Below are 16,362 nucleotides of genomic sequence, written 5' to 3'. Positions count from 1 at the left end.
AGGAACTTGTGAACCTGACCGGGCAGGGAACCTGATCAGAAGAGAACGATACTTCTTGTACATCTCATGGTTGTCGGTTGAAGGCATGACCAGGTACATACATGGCCGTGCCCATAACCTTTTGTCAATAAAAATTTTAGAATCTTAAGACTGTTTGGTATCCATTTTTGGAATACATTCTACATAGATTTCACGTTCTTGAATGATAATACAACTTAAAATTTCACATCTTCACCCTATATTAGAAAAGTGAGAAAGTCACACCGATGGGAGTCATGTGATCGGTTGTCAGGGGGGATCTTTATCCCCTCCTGTTCCCTGCCTGGCCTAGTTCCCTAGTCCCCCTAACAATGGGGGCACAATGACCACCCTACCTCTGCCCGGGTGGGGTCCACCCCCTCCTCCCTCCCCCCTATTAGAGGGATTGGGGAACTTGCCGGGTAGGGAACTACAGGAGATAATTTTCTTTGTCATGGAGAGGGATGGAAAAATTCCCTAAAAGTGTGGAGTAGTCCTACAGGAGATAATTTTTAAACCAATAAAAAAAGACCAATTGAAATAAATAAGTATTCCATTTGTAAGAAGACTGCCTGTTAAATCAATTTTTTTTATTGTCTGGATATAATCAAAGGTCTAAAATGGCTAGCCCTAATCCGACGGTAAGAAGATTGCCTGCGTAGAAAATGTGCCACCTATGCAACCTAAAGTACTTTCTCCCATAAAAAATTATTAAAAAAATAATAATGACATATTTCGGATGCAAGGAAGAGTATAACGAGACATTCCTTGGACCTCCATAATTGACCAATTTACCGGGTAAAATCAGGCAAAGCTAATAATTTAAAAGTTGTTCAATAACATAATAGTATGAAAAGTAGAGTTGAACTCATTAAATGAGATAGTTTAAACCACAAACATTAGCTAATCAAAACTTTAGTTTATGCAAGAGGAGACAATTACATGTTTAAGGATTGAGAAGAGCACAAGGAAGACTGAGACTAATCAAAAGAAGCCAGCACAACATACATACATGCAATTAGCAAACTCAATAATACACAACTTAATGAAATGAAAATTCTGTTTCAAGACTCCTTACCGTTAATAATGAAGTAAAAGATTGGAAGTATGGAATTGTGCGCTTGGTTGAATTGGATGAGAAGATCAGGAAGAATTTGTTTTCACTGTTTTGTTTTTCTTTAGAAGGTTTTCTTCCCAACCCGTCAATCGCTTTCCACCTTTGCCATGCTCTTTCTTCTTCAACTCTTTTACTATGTTCACATCATGATACCCACTTGAGACACCTATATTGGGGGCATCAATTGAAATATTTTGAAGTTGTGCAAACAAGTCATTGGCAACCATGTCAACCAATGCATATCTCTCAGACGAATTCGATGCTTCTGAGGCTATCCGTACTAGTTTAGGGCAAAGAAGCCTATAACGTTGTGTACAATCCAAGTTAACATCTTGTTCAACTTGGATTCCATCACTATCATGTTCCTTGCTCCCTGTGTCCATCTCCTCAACACATAAGTTGCAGGTATAAACTTGATATCTAACACATCCAAGATTTTCAAAGCATGTCAGTATAGAATGCCGAATGTCTCAAACTTCGTGCAACTACAAGCAATAGTAGAGCCAACTGGGTTACACATAACATTAAAATCCCCTTCTTTATGCACAACAGCAACTATATATTCATGAATGGGTGGACTCCAGTTTCGATATTTGATGTAGCAAGCAGTAATCCAGCCAAACTCCTCTTGAAATTCTTCAAATGTTCTAGGAGTGTAAACTTCTAATGCTTAGGTCATAACGGGTGACTTATCAAAGATATTTCTTGGAGTTTTATTTCTTGCATCAAACTCCGCCTTCAACTCATTATAACGCTTATGGTTCACCACAGTCTTGAAGTACTTAAAAAAACACACAAGATCCAAACTGGATTTCAAGTAATCCTTCAAATCCCCATTCAAACTTTCATTGAGTTATGGACTTCGCATACCTATGGTGAAAGTCTTCTTCATAAAAGCCCATTTCTCTTTCAGCCCCCATAGATACGATTTAACCATGACGAGTCTTTAATTGGATAACCACTACGCAACTTCTCCCATGCATTTTCAAACTCTTGTACTTTCTCGTAATGAAACATACAAGTTTTAAACTCTTTCAAAAAATTTGATCCATCCCTCATTAAATTTCCTAGATGCTTGATCCCATTTTGCATTATGTGCCAAGTACACAAACCATGTCATGTATCAGGTAACACCTCAGATATCATCTTTCCCGTTGCAACATCTTAATCAGTAAAAATGGTTAATGGATTCTTTTGCCCATGGGCTTTCAGGAAAGCCTCAAATAACCATTTGAAAGATTTCGAAGTCTCATTATATAACAAGGCAACCCAAAAAATGCATATACCTCTATGGTGATTAAATTCAGCAAATACACCGAATGACCTATATTCTTTGTTGGTGCAAAATGTCGTATCAAAGGTAACAACATCACCAAATAACGCATAGTCTATTAACATCTTCGGACGAACCCAGAATATATTTGTTATCTAATCCTCACTATCCAACTGCAACGCATATGTAAAAGAAGGATTTCTCCTTGTTTGTTTTTCAAAGTAGTTCAACAAACTACCAGGTTCACCATAAGATAAATCACGCTGACGCTTCGTTCGGAGATAATTCTTATGGTTTATTCTAGTGTACCCAAGGTTTTCTCTTCCACCTGCTTGCCGACTCATGTAATCAAATACAACCTTAGGTCTTATTCCAGAATCATCGCCCAAAACAATCTCCAAATTATGTGCATCTGAAACTTTCCGTTGCGACCGCATCATATGCAAAGTAGCCTGTATATGAAGAAGATGATTATGATCTTCATCAAATACATTACACTTATATTGTCCATTTTCAACCATGACAATTCCCATGTGTGCATGACAAGAAGTTCTTGTATCTGCTCTATGTTTGTTTGTATCACTATCTCGGTTGTCCTTCTGTCTCACACCTTGTTTAGAACATACGAATTTCCTCGAAGTCAGGATTGACTTATCGGTTCTGCTCCAATGTGCATAACTTTTTCTCACACTAAAACCCATTTTTCCCCGTATGAATTGTAGAATTCATACTCCTCTTTCTCTGAATTAAATTTCATGCTGACCCAAGGCTCATTCTCAACATCTTCACCTATGTCTTGATTTACCGTCGTATTAGCTCCTTCCATGGTAAACTACAAATGAATGTGTAAAAATCACATGAACAATCAAAAGGAAATTCTTACATCGACAACTTTAAGTGTAGTAGCATATTAAAGACAAAATACAACATCAAGTCATACTTACATCAATATGGCCAAAGTATCAAAACCAAACATGGATAATGAAAGAAAAAAAGAAAAACCAACTTAAATTACTGCAATGATCCTCTAGATGAACTCTTGATAAAAATAAAAAAAAAACCATAGCATAATAAAATAAAAAAGGAATAACCATACTTACATCACTATTGGATCCCCATATCGTAATACCTTCATCCAATTTCTTTTGTTGGGATTTTACCCATATCGCAGCATACAACCCAACAATGTGGTAATTGCCCTTATAGTTCATTACAAGGGGGAGAGAGAGAGAGAATGTGAATATATACTGATGTAACAATTTCCATTGAAAGTGAATATCAAACACTTATAGTTCAGAAGAAAACAAAATAACCATAACACCTTTTTTCTTCAAACTTTCTTGGCTCTGTTTTTATTTCATTCAAACAAAATAACCTAAACGGGTTGATAAACATTTTTGTTGGATCTGAACAAGAACAGTCATGTCAGTCTATTATTGTGTTAAGTCTCATTTTATTCCTTTCTTATAGCTTCAAAGAATTTGACTTCTGAATTGGAGCCATAACAAAACAAAGTAACACTAAAAATTTTCTAGTATTTCCCAAAGATGCCCTGGTCTCGAACACAGGTGGTCAAGGGATGAGGGTGGTATCTTAGCAATTAGAATTAGCAAATTGGGCTTATTGTGGCTACCTAATGGTAAGACCTTGGAGCCATAACATAAGAGAGTGGATCCATTCCCCTGGCAAAATGATTCAAGAACACCTCTGTTGTTCCAGCAATGATCATGGCTCCCCCACTTGCACCAATAACTGCTTTCAATTGCTTGTCCTAAAGAGCCAGAACACAAAATGGGAAATTAAAGGGAGAGAAAAAAAAAATTTGAGTTGAGAATTTGCATATTTTAAATCAATTTAGAGCTAACTGATTCTCCACTTAGAAGTAATCCATTGGTTCAAAAAAACAGCCAAGTAGACAATCTGAACATGGAAATAGAAATATATTCACAAACATCTACTACCTTGAGGACGATGGTAGGAGTCATAGCAAATAATGGACAAACTTTAAATTCATTCCATCTTAAATTACTGCAACGATCCTCGAGATGAACTCTTGATAAAATAAGAAAAAATCATAGCATAATATGATTAAAAAAAAAAAAGGAATAACCATACTTACATCACTAAACCTAGAATGCCTCATCGACCGGCAGTGGAGGGGAACTCGCAAATGAAGGAGAAGAAGAGGGATTTACAACTCTTCGAATCGCAGAGGGTACTTTCGATTATGGAACGATGGAGAAGAAGAGGTCATGGTTGTTGCAGAGAAGCCGAATCCACAGTCTCAAATGAAAATGCAGAAGGGGGAAGACTGGCAAACGAAGGAGAATATCAATTTCTGCTTCACAACTCTTTGAATCACAAGGAGTAAAGCAGAAATCCAGAATTGCAGTTGTGCAAACGGAAAAGAAAAATGCAGAAGAGAGTAAAGCCGCGAACGAAGGAGAAGAAGAGAGGTTTGGCGCTAGGTTTGATTCAAAACCAACATTATCTTCTCGTACATCACACGTCCAATCCTCGTATCAGCTCCAAAATTTTCCTGTCCATCAGATTTGAAGTTGTCCACGTGTCAAAGAATCACGCTGCACTACAAGATCTGTAGCTCACCCCCCGCGCTATAGAGGAGCCGAATCCGGGCATCGGCACCATTAGATTGTTATAGGGGAGGGTACTTTTGACTTTATCAATAAGTACTGGGAATGTAATGATGATTTAAGAATTCTTCATTTTCTATTGGTGAATGAAAAAATTTGACCTTCTCTTATTTATATTCCATGAATTGAAGTGTCAAATAATTTGTAATCTTACTTTTTGTCCTTTATATAATGGATCGAGTTTTCCTCCACCTACGGGATTCCATTCACTGAGGGGCGAGAGAGGGTGGGAAAGAGTATCAGGAGGATATTTTGGAACATACTAAAACCGTAGGAGGGGTTTGTGAACCCTAGGATGGTGAGTGAGCGGTCCTCTATGGTTGAAGAAAATTTTGTTCTTATATTATATATAACATATACTCTTTTCAATATAAATAAATCTTGTCATTTTATACATATAATTTTGACAAACGTGCAAAGGTAACAGCTTTTGAGAATAACATATTAATAAGTCACACACGCACACACACGCACGCACACATGCACGCACGCACACGCACACACCCACACACACAAATGATGTGTGTTTGAGAAATGGTTAACTTGATCGTACTTTGCTTTGTTTGGGATTACCGGTCAAAGAAATGATGAACTTGATCGTACTTTGCTTTGTTTGGGATTACCAGTCAAAGAAATGATGAACTAGATCGTACCTTGATTAATTTGCTTTGTTTGAGATTCAATATCTTTGAAGAAAATCAATGCTAATGAAATGCTGATAATGAATGTGAGGATTCTAAATTAAAAAGATTGCATTTAAGTGAAACATGCATCCAAACAATAAATGTTCTTATCAAATTTTTTCACAAGTGGTTTTAATCGTGAAAAAAATATTCAATACTCAAATTTTGGTTGTGTTTAGAACACTAATTTACTACATGTGTAATATAACTGTAAAACAAGACCAGAAAAAATTAAAATGCAGGTAACGTTCTTTTCCATTCGAAATTTATTAACAATAAAACCTCTGTAGTAAAAGGAAAAAGAAAATTCACGTTCATTGTTGAGCAGGAGTTTCAAAAATCGGTGAATCAGATGGAAAATTCTCGTTATTTTTTATCTGATTCGGAGAAGCGATTCCACCCCCAATTCCGATCCGATCTGAATCGAGATTCGGTCACGATTCCTGGTTTTGAAAATCTGATGTTGAGTTAAACAATGGCAGAAGAACAAAGAAGATTCAAACAATAATATATGTTCTCCTTCTAAGGTTAGAATGCGTTTTGTGTTTCTCAAAATTTGAATGTATAGTATAGCAATCATCATAGCCTTAGTCTTTTCCGTTTTGGAAATTTCAAAACTTACCTGTTGATGGCCGATGAACTATATTGAAACTGAAACCAACTTTTATATATATATATTGAGGGATACGTACATAATGTCTGGTAACAAAGTCTACAGACGCACAACATTAAACACATAATAATCCCTAAACTGCGAATATGAAGATCATAGATGTCTTCTCTACAAACATTTTTGAGAAGAAAACTCTAAATATTACCCTTGAATCTATTTGCTAATAAGATTCATAAAAAAAACCCAGAAACTATAAACGGAGAGTGAGGTCGAGGTTCCCTTGCTCATCATCTCCATTCTCTCCGACCGGGAAGAGTTGCTCGACGGTGGAACTCGCCTGGCCCTGGCTGAGATTAAGTGACGGAGAAGCTGAAGCAAAGTGGAGCCCACGTGATTCAACCCCGTGCTGGTCGAGATACTGAGATTAAGAGCCGAAGGCTTTGAAGATAGTAGCTTGGGCGAGGTGCTTCTCCCTTTTTCTTGTGGGCTCCACTCCACTTTCCTTCGGCTTCTCCGTCACTTAATCTCAGCCAAGGCCAGGCGAGCTCCACCGTCGAGCAGCTCTTCCCGGTCGGAGAGAATGGAGATGATGAGCAAGGGAACCTTGACCTCACTCTCCGTTTATAGTTTCTGGGTTTTTTTATGAATCTTATTAGCTAATAGATTCAAGAGTAATATTTTGAGTTTCTTCTAAAACTTTGGCCCTTTTTTTGGTTCCCTTTCGAGGTTTCAGGAAGGTGTTATCAGCTCCGGAATCCGCCATCGCAGAAGAGAAATAAAACACAAAGTTGAATTGAGCCACATAGAAAAGACAAGGGGAACCTGAGTGCTTTATAGGAGGTTTTGATCTGTAGGGATTTGGGGATTCAGGTTTAAAAGCTGTGACTCTCAAATGCCTTATGTGAAAATGACTGGTTGACCAATGAAATGACGGACTCGGCTGAATTTGGGGAAAAGGGTGTTTGGATGGTAAAATTGTAAATAAAAAGGATGACTGCCGTCGTTTTAGGTCTTCTGGAAATTCTGTGCTTTTGCGGTTTAGCCTTTTTATTATGGGTTAACAAATGCCTCCCTGAAAATGCCCATTTATCAAAATGCCCTCTATAGCTTTTTTAATTGTAAATGCCCCTTTAATCTCAAAACATTGTAGCACTTTGGTTTAGTCCGTTTATTTGAGACATTAGACGTTAGTTTTAGGAAATCTAATGATCAAAATGTCTTTCTATTAAAAATCCACCAAAATTAAAGAATAAAATGATTAAATTGCCCTCATCTTCCCCAAATGGTTTAGGATTTGAAACTGAAATTCAAACCCTAAACTATTTGGGGAAGATGAACCCTAAAATCAAACCTCTAAAATTGAAGTTGCAGTGAAGAAATTTATTCGAGTTCGTTCAAATGGAGGTTTGATTTTCAATTTAAAACCCTGAAACTCGACTCTGCAACTGAGGCAGTGGCGAGCGACGCCAATTTTTCCTGAAGCTGACGATTTTTTGTTCGAAACAAGGTCAGAATCTCTCTCTCTCTCTGATCAATACGAGATTTTGGATTCCGGCCAGAATCAAAGGATTTGTCATCTATAATCGTGTTAACCCCTGCCTCTTCCAGTCTGTTTACTCCTATGATGGAGAGGCATACGCGCCTTGCATTCAAAGTTCGTACCTGTTTCCCCCCAATTTCTTTGATCGGGAGACCGTTGTTGGATGTGGAAAATATTCCATAAAGTGAATTGAATCAAAGAGTGGGTTCTACCAGTGCCTTGGTAATCCAAGGACTTTTCAAAAGAAATGCAATGATTGCGATACCAAGAACAAGAAAAAGAAGCAATCAAATTAATTTTTTTCTCTAGATACATCTTTGGTAAAATGAAGGACTACAGAGATCTTCAATTTGACTTAGAACATAGTACTGTTGAAGAGTAACCCCAACAGGTTCTTTTAAGGAAAAGAACAGAAACCATTTACAATTAAGAAAATAAAAAAGAAAAAGACAATAAAAGATAAATGTAAAGACTTGTTGTATTGATTTGTTGGATCTCTTCCTTTGTTTTGAATTTTTCTTTTTATAGACATCCTCAAGTGATTTCTGGAGTTACCAGGTAGTTTCATAATTACCCACTTCTTTGAGAGCTTTTTGTAACCACCTTGCTGATCGTTCGCCGGTGACCGTTTTTTATCATTGGCCCTTTTTTTGATCGTTTTCGGTCATTGACCGTTTTTGACCGTTTTCGATTTGGCTGCTTCTGACTATTTTCAGTCACTGACCGTTTTTCGATCACTTACTAACAAGTCAATCTTGATATAAATAGATTTCGTTCTATTTGTCTATTGACCGAAATAGGCCGAAACTAGGGTGTCAACAGTACCCTAATCGCAGATTTAACACCCTTTTGGCTCCAAGCGAACCAATACTTCTCACAGCTCTAGGTTCATGCCATTCTATGTCCTCTTCTTTCCACAACCCGTTCCCACCCCATCACCAAAACTTGATCGATAAAGATTATCGTCCCCTATCATCCATCGTATGAATATCTCATGCAGACTAAAAAAGGTTCTACTGCTTATTGTCACAAACATTCGTTTCTGTCTGTACATTCGTCTTTTGTTCCATTTGTTTTTTGGTTGAACACAATTGGTGGAAATGCAATTCTGGAAGAATAATCTTTCATTATAGGTTTTGTTTCTCGGGGTGCTTTGATTTGTCTCGTCTTTAGCTCTGCTCAAAGGCCTTGAATTTGGACATTTTACATTCTCCTTGTTCATTACTGCCCAGTTGATCTTTATGTTGTCCTCAGGAGGCCAGGAGGGTTTTTTTTTTTCCTAAATTCTTGAAGACAATTCACAGAATCCCATGAAATGCAGTGACTTTCTTGATCTAGATTCTGAATGGACTGTTCAATTGATGCAACTTCAATTTTGGAGGTTTAATTTTAGGGTTCATCTTCCCCAAATGGTTTAGGGTTTGATTTTCAGTTTCAAACCCTAAAGTCCTAAATCATTTGGGGAAGATGAGGGCAATTTGGTCATTTTATTCTTTAATTTTTATCGATTTTTATTAAAAGGGCATTTTGGTCATTAGATTCCCTAAAACTAATGTCTAATGTCCCAAATTAACGAGTGGGACCAAAGTGCTACACTGCTTTGAAATTAGTGGGACATTTGCAATTAGAAAAGTTATAGGGGGCATTTGGACAAATGAACATTTTCAAGGGGGCATTTGTTAAAAATCCTTTTATTATTCTTTTACCCGACCCAGAGTAGGGATGTAAATCGTGATCGGATTCAGCTTGGATAGTGCTATATCTGCATCCGCATCCGATTAGCTTTCGAACGGATTCGGATAGTGCTAAACGGTTAGACACAGATACAGATCGAATATTTTATCCGTTTATATGTAAATATAGCTTTTTAGATAGCTATAGTCTATCCATATCCGTATCCGTTTAACTTTCAAATCGATTTGAATAGTGCTAAATAGATACGAAAACAGATTTCCGATATTCATTTACATCCCTACCTCAGAGTCAAAAGTTACTTGCGACGACCCTTCGGTTTGACCGCAGCTTTTGATTGGTGTAATGAGTGAAACCCCCCCCCCCCCTCTGAAGTGTGAATTCTGATCCAGGCCTTGTATGTAATGATTCCCCCCACCCTCTGAAGGGTGATTTATCCCATGTAATTTTCACCAAAAAAAAATTCATCCCATGTAATCCAACGGTTTTCCCTCCTAGATTACCAATCCGATGGCTCCCACTGCAGGACCCCGAAATGGACGGCTAAGATACAACATGTGATTGGGTTTAACGCCTTAAGTACTGCTTATGTTTCTTCCCTCTTGTGCCATATAATTGAGCAATGCAACTTCAACTTGGCCTGGTTAGACTAATGACTTCAATTTACTGCACTTTTGGTTGGGTCTTGGGTGGGGTTCTTATTTTATCCAAAATAAATTCCTCTCGATGGAGCTAAGGCTCAGTTTGGTTGCAAGGGGAATTAAAAGGAATGGAAGAGAAAATTTTCAAACTTAAAAAAAAAACTTTTGTAATCATTATCCCATGTGATTGTATAAACTATTTCAATTTCTTAGCATATATAGTAAATATACATTTTTTATGTAATATTTATTTTACATTTAAAATCAAAGGGAAATAGATGAAAAATAAAATGGAATTTAATTACCAAATATGGAATGATTTGAAATTATTGATATTGTCACATGGTGTCACATGGGGTAATGATTATGAAAATTTCCCTTCCCTTCCTTTTAATTCCCCTTGCAACCTAGGTTCCATTTGGTTTCAAGGGGAATAAAAGGGAAGGGAAAGAAAAATTTTCAAACCTAAAAAAGATATTTTTGTAATCATTACCCATGTGATTGTATAAATTACTTATATTACTTATCATATTTAGTAATGATACATTTTATATGTAATATTTATTTTACATTTTAAACCAAAGGTAAATGAATGTAAAGTAAAATAGAATTTAATACCCAAATATGGAATGATTTGAAGTTAGTGATATTGTCACATGGGGTAATGATTATAAATTTTTTTTTTTCTAGTATGAAAATTTCACTTCCCTTCCCTTTAATTCCCCTTGCAACCAAACGGAGCCCTAAGGTTTACAAACTCGGAATCAGGTATAAGATCAGCAGAATCAATTGAGAATTGATCGAATTAACTTGGATTCAGTCTATCTCGATTGTACACAATAAGGGAAGAATCAAAATTAATGGAAATCAATCCGTTCGATTCTTGGTAGGTGAGCATCAAGTTATAAGAGTTAAGACTCCCATGCCATATACTGCTATAAAAAATTTAGAGAAAAAGAATAGTACCTGGTTGCGTGGCTCCTACACCTGGACCACATGAAAGTATCGCCCTGTTCCCATGAATTAAAAAACTAACATGGGTTTGATGGACGTTGAGAAAACCTTCAATTCCGGAATGCAATTTCCCACCAATGAGGGGGTGGGAGAGAGAGAGAGAGAGAGAGGTGGGAATGTGGGATGTGAGAGGACATGCACAATAATTTGCACACAAGTTTTGTGGACTTCTTTTTCAATTTACAAGTTTAGTTCAGTTGTATATAAAAGAAAGGGTATCAATTGGGACGGTTCCCGGTATTAGGGACGGGTCTGTACTGGTATCGGTACCAAAGATGTCAATTTCAATACTGTCCCATTTAGTTAACGGGACCAAACCTAGGTCCTAGTCCCAATTATCACTAGGACGGGACGATACCAGTTCCTAAACGGTTCTAAGCCAAGTAAAAAAAATGAGAACTTTAATGGTTTTTAACAAGATGGTTTCATTTAGGGCTGCAATAGGGTCGGGTTGGGCCGAGCTTTTTAGAACCCTAGCCCAACCTTAAGTCCCTTTAGCTGGACCCGGGCCCGACTCAACCCTGACTTAGGCCAAAAAATTCCAACCCTGACCCGCCCTCAAGGTCGGGCCAGGCTGACTCTAATTGGCGCTGATCATGGGAAGGGGGAAGGAAATGCATGGGTTAGAATGGGTCGGGTAGAAAATTATCAATTTTTACGTAAAATAACATTGTAATAAAATGTAATAAAATGTATCATATATAATATATTATATAACAAAATGTGGGCGACCTTTACAATTTATAATATATATATATATATATATTATATATCAATTTATATTTTATAGTATAACTTAAAATTAGGTCAGGTCAGGCCAGGCTTAGCCCGAGGCCTCAACTCTGATCCGACCCAACCCTGACTCGGGACCAGAAATTTTCAGTCCTGACCCACCCTCAGGGCCAAAATATCACAGCGCAGGTCCTATTCGGGGTTAGGGCGGGTTCGGGCCGACAGGGCCTAACTTGCACCCCTAGTCGTGCCTTTCTATTGCAAGGATTGCATTTACATAGTCCCTCTGTCCATCTCATGGTTGTCAGTTGAAGGCACGACCAGGTACATGCATGGTTGTGCCCACAACCTTTTGTCAATAAAAATTTTAGAATCTTAAAGACTGTTTGGAATCCATTTTTGGAATACATTCTACGTAGATTTCACGTTCTTGAATGATAATACAACTTAAAATTTCACATCTTCACCATATATTAGAAAGGTAAATTACACATCACCCCTAGTTTTCAGATGAAATTCAAATCACCCCCTGACTTTTGAAAATACTCAAATCACCCCTCTACAATAACGGTGTTAGTCTGTTGTTAATTATTACTATGAAAGGACTATTTTACCCTTGTGCTAAAACATTAGAATTATATTTACAATACTATCCTTCCTTCATCTTCCACCTAAATTACCCCTCCCCTTTCCTACAACTCCTCTGGATCTAGCTAACCCCTTCCAAGATCTTATACCAATTAAGGGAAAGAAACAACCCTAAAATTTATTAAATCCAAATCTTAGAAAAATCTGATCTAATTAAACCTAGGAGTCTCTGTTTACAGATTTTTCCAGATCTGACCAAAACCTTCACTAGATCGTACTCTGACTCACTAGATCTCAAGCAATGATGAAGTGAAGTGGGAGGTGCAAGCGTTTAAAGACTGACGATTCTGATTCCTAAGCATTTAAAGAGAGTGGATAGTGAAGGAGGAAGAGCCGAAAGGTGAGTGGGAAGACAGGATGGTTCGTGCCTTGTTGATTTCTTTCACTTGTCTCAAAGAGATAACAACATTATATAAGAAAACTCTAACCAGAAAGTACAAAACTGCCAGTAGAGACCCATCGGATCTTATTCAAACCTGAACCAACATATGTTAAAATACATATTAAATCGAAGATCTCGACGAGCTCTACAAGGGACCAAGTACTTTGTGGACTGAGATCAGACTTCACTAATAACAGCTTAAGTTCCCTTAATTTAGTATAATAAGTTCCATAGGTCTATAAGCTAAAACCATTAGCTTAATTTGCTATGTTCATGAACTTCATCTTGCTGGCAAGTGAATTCAACATTATATTACTCATTAATTAAGTGAATTCAACATTATGTTAATCATTAATTTTAGGGAAAATTACATTGTGATCCCTTGAGATTTATCTTAAATACAAAATGACCCCTTGTGTTTTTAAATTATATAACCGCGTTCCTTGAGTTTAAGTTAAGTTGTTACAGTTAGTCCCACTCCGTTAGTTAGGTGTTACAGTGTTGGTTAAGTTGCCTTCAAATGACTAAGATACCCCTTCCAAAATGGGAGGTTACCATTTTACTCATAGAGCATCCCTAACTTCACACCTCCCCTTCCCTTGTTACTCGAATCAGAAAGAGGGTTTGGTGTTTTCCAGAGCATAAGCTCCCTTAGCTATGGCGGTTGTATGGTTCTTCTTCAGTAGTTGTTTCATCTCTCTGGTTCTCCTCTTCCATTTGGATTGCTTCATATCCCCAAGTACCGATCGTACTTCAACGAAGAAGTGAACGCTTTCTCCTCTCTCTCCCCCTCTACTCCATCTCGTCTTTCAGAAGACGCAGCTTCCCATGCCCAATCTGCGGCGAAGTCTTTCAGAAGACGCAACTTCTAGCCCAGCTCCTATTGATGGTAAGAAACCTTGAGGGCAGAAATGGATAAACACAGCAGCAGAAACAGAGAAATTCTGGAAAGGCATTGAATGGAGGCAGAAACGGCAAAAGACTTCGTAATCTGCAAAAATAAATAAATAAATAAAGAAGAAAAACTAAACTCCAGATGAGATCTGCCCATTTGAAATATATTACAATATTACGTAACAGTAAAAAAAAAAAGGCTTACTTTTGAACATGCTAGCATCTATTGCTCTGCACCTTGAGAAGGGGGTATGATTGGAGTCTTGAGGCGACCTGAGATCTGGTTTGTTTATTATCCCAAATATCCCTAAACTGAGCCCTAGATCAAGACTTCTCATATCTCAATACTGAATTATTAGATCAATTTGAAATTTTAAGAGCTTTTTCCCCTCTGTTAGAGCTTCATTTGATTGAAATATTGGGGTTATTTGCTCACTTTTAAATCTGTTCTTCATTTCTGATCTGAAACTCTAAGTGGCCCTAATCAATAGATCCAATTTGGGTACTGTTTTTCTTATTGTAATTAATATCTGATTCTGAAATTGGGTATTACTGTTGAGAGTTGAGAAGGGTGATGCTTTGATTGTAAGGAGTGGGACGAAGGTTGCAGCGGTGGTTGAAGAAGAAGAGGAAAAAATAGTAGTGGGTCCCACTTTTTTATGTTAGAAAAATAAAAAATTAGAATAGAGTTATTTTAATTGAAGGGCAAAATTATCATTTGAATAGATTTTTGGGTTATGATCTTAGAAGAGGACAAAATTGTCATTTTACATTATATTATTTAACACCATCCATTCAAACATTTCAAGGGGTGCAGCTGTATAATTTAAAAACACAAGTAATCGCTCTATAGTACAAAACTCAGAGGATGGTAGTGTAATTTGCCATTAATTTTATATTTACAAGATAGGGATAGATATACGAAAAGGATGTTAATATCAGAATTGGTTAAGGTTATAATTAGATTTAGACATTAGGTAAACATAGAAAGGTATGGTGTGTCATATCTCATTATTACAAAGAAGTGGTTGAGATATCTTCATTAAAAAAGATAAGATGATGATGGACCACACCACGAGTCATCATGAATTATACCTCCCAATGCATTAATATTTAGAAGATGAATTGCTTACAATTCACATGTTCTTCTTTTTTAAATCATTTATGTTTTTTGTTAAGTTGTTACTGTTTTGTTGCTCAAGGAAGAGACGACTCGGACCTGTCTCATCTCGTCTCACCTTTCCACAAATTGAAAAAATATAGTAATCAAGAACCTGAGGGGCCCAGCCCATGGTCCATGATTATTTTCATGGCCGAAGGTTGCCTAATGGGCTTCTATTGTTGAAAATAAATCCTAATACGATGCAAAAAAAAAATGAAAATCACAAATAACAATCAAACAATGAATACAAATATTTACATGGTTCGACAGGATTACCTATGTCCACAGTCAAATGAGATTTGTTTCACTATCAATAGGGAATAGGGTTATAGCCGCTCGTGTCTGAGTAATTTTGAAAATCCTTCATTCTCATAACGTCTAAGATTTATTCCCCCTTGACTTCAAGTTTTCGAGGAGAAATAAAAGATGGTGCTAATAAGGTGGTGTGTTTGGTATTCCCTCTTTCCTGTAGTTCTATGTATCTGTTACAAATTGTTTTCACAACCTAACTGTAAGGTCATTTCAGTAATTGATCGAATAACAAATCGAATATTTCTATTGCAAGGCAAATGTAGAATTAGAAAGGATTCAGTTTTTATGCAGAGTCGTGCCTTTTTATTGCAAGGATTGTCTTTACATATTCCCTGTGTCCATCTCATGATTGTCGGTTGAAGGCACAACCCGGTACATATATGGCCGTGCCCATAACTTTTTGTCAATAAAAATTTTAGAATCTTAAGACTTTTTGGTATCCATTTTTGGAATACATTCTACGTAGATTTCAGTTTGTTGAATGATAATACAACTTAAAATTTCACATCTTCACCCTATATTAGAAAAGTGAAAAAGCCACACTGATGGGAGTCATGCGATCGGTTGTCAGGGGGGATCTTTATCCCGTCTAGTTCCCTGCACGGCCTAGTTCCCTAGTTCCCCTAACAATTGGAGCTCAATGACCACCCTACCTCTGCCCGGGTGGGGTTCACCCCCCCCCCCCCTTATTGGAGGGATTGGGGAACTCGCCGGGCATGGAACTAGAGTAGATATTTTCTTTGTCAAGGAGGAGAGGGATGGAAAAATTCCCTAAAAGTGTGGAATGTGGCAGTGCTAGGTGGAGATGTCGACACCTGGCAACTCGGACAACCAACGCTACGAGCTCATTGACTTCTGCTGTGCTCGAACTGTTGGTTGTCTAAGCTGCGAGGTGCATGGTTCATAATGTATTGGATCGGATCGGCCGATATCGATTGAGGCTGATCCCGAGATTAGACCAATCCAGCAAGGTTTAACTGAATCGTT

This window comes from Telopea speciosissima, chromosome 4 (genome assembly GCF_018873765.1).
Source record: "Telopea speciosissima isolate NSW1024214 ecotype Mountain lineage chromosome 4, Tspe_v1, whole genome shotgun sequence".
NCBI classification, from domain to species: Eukaryota; Viridiplantae; Streptophyta; class Magnoliopsida; order Proteales; family Proteaceae; genus Telopea; species Telopea speciosissima.
The sequence above is the reverse complement of the archived record's forward strand: the minus strand, read 5'-3'. Positions refer to the sequence as shown.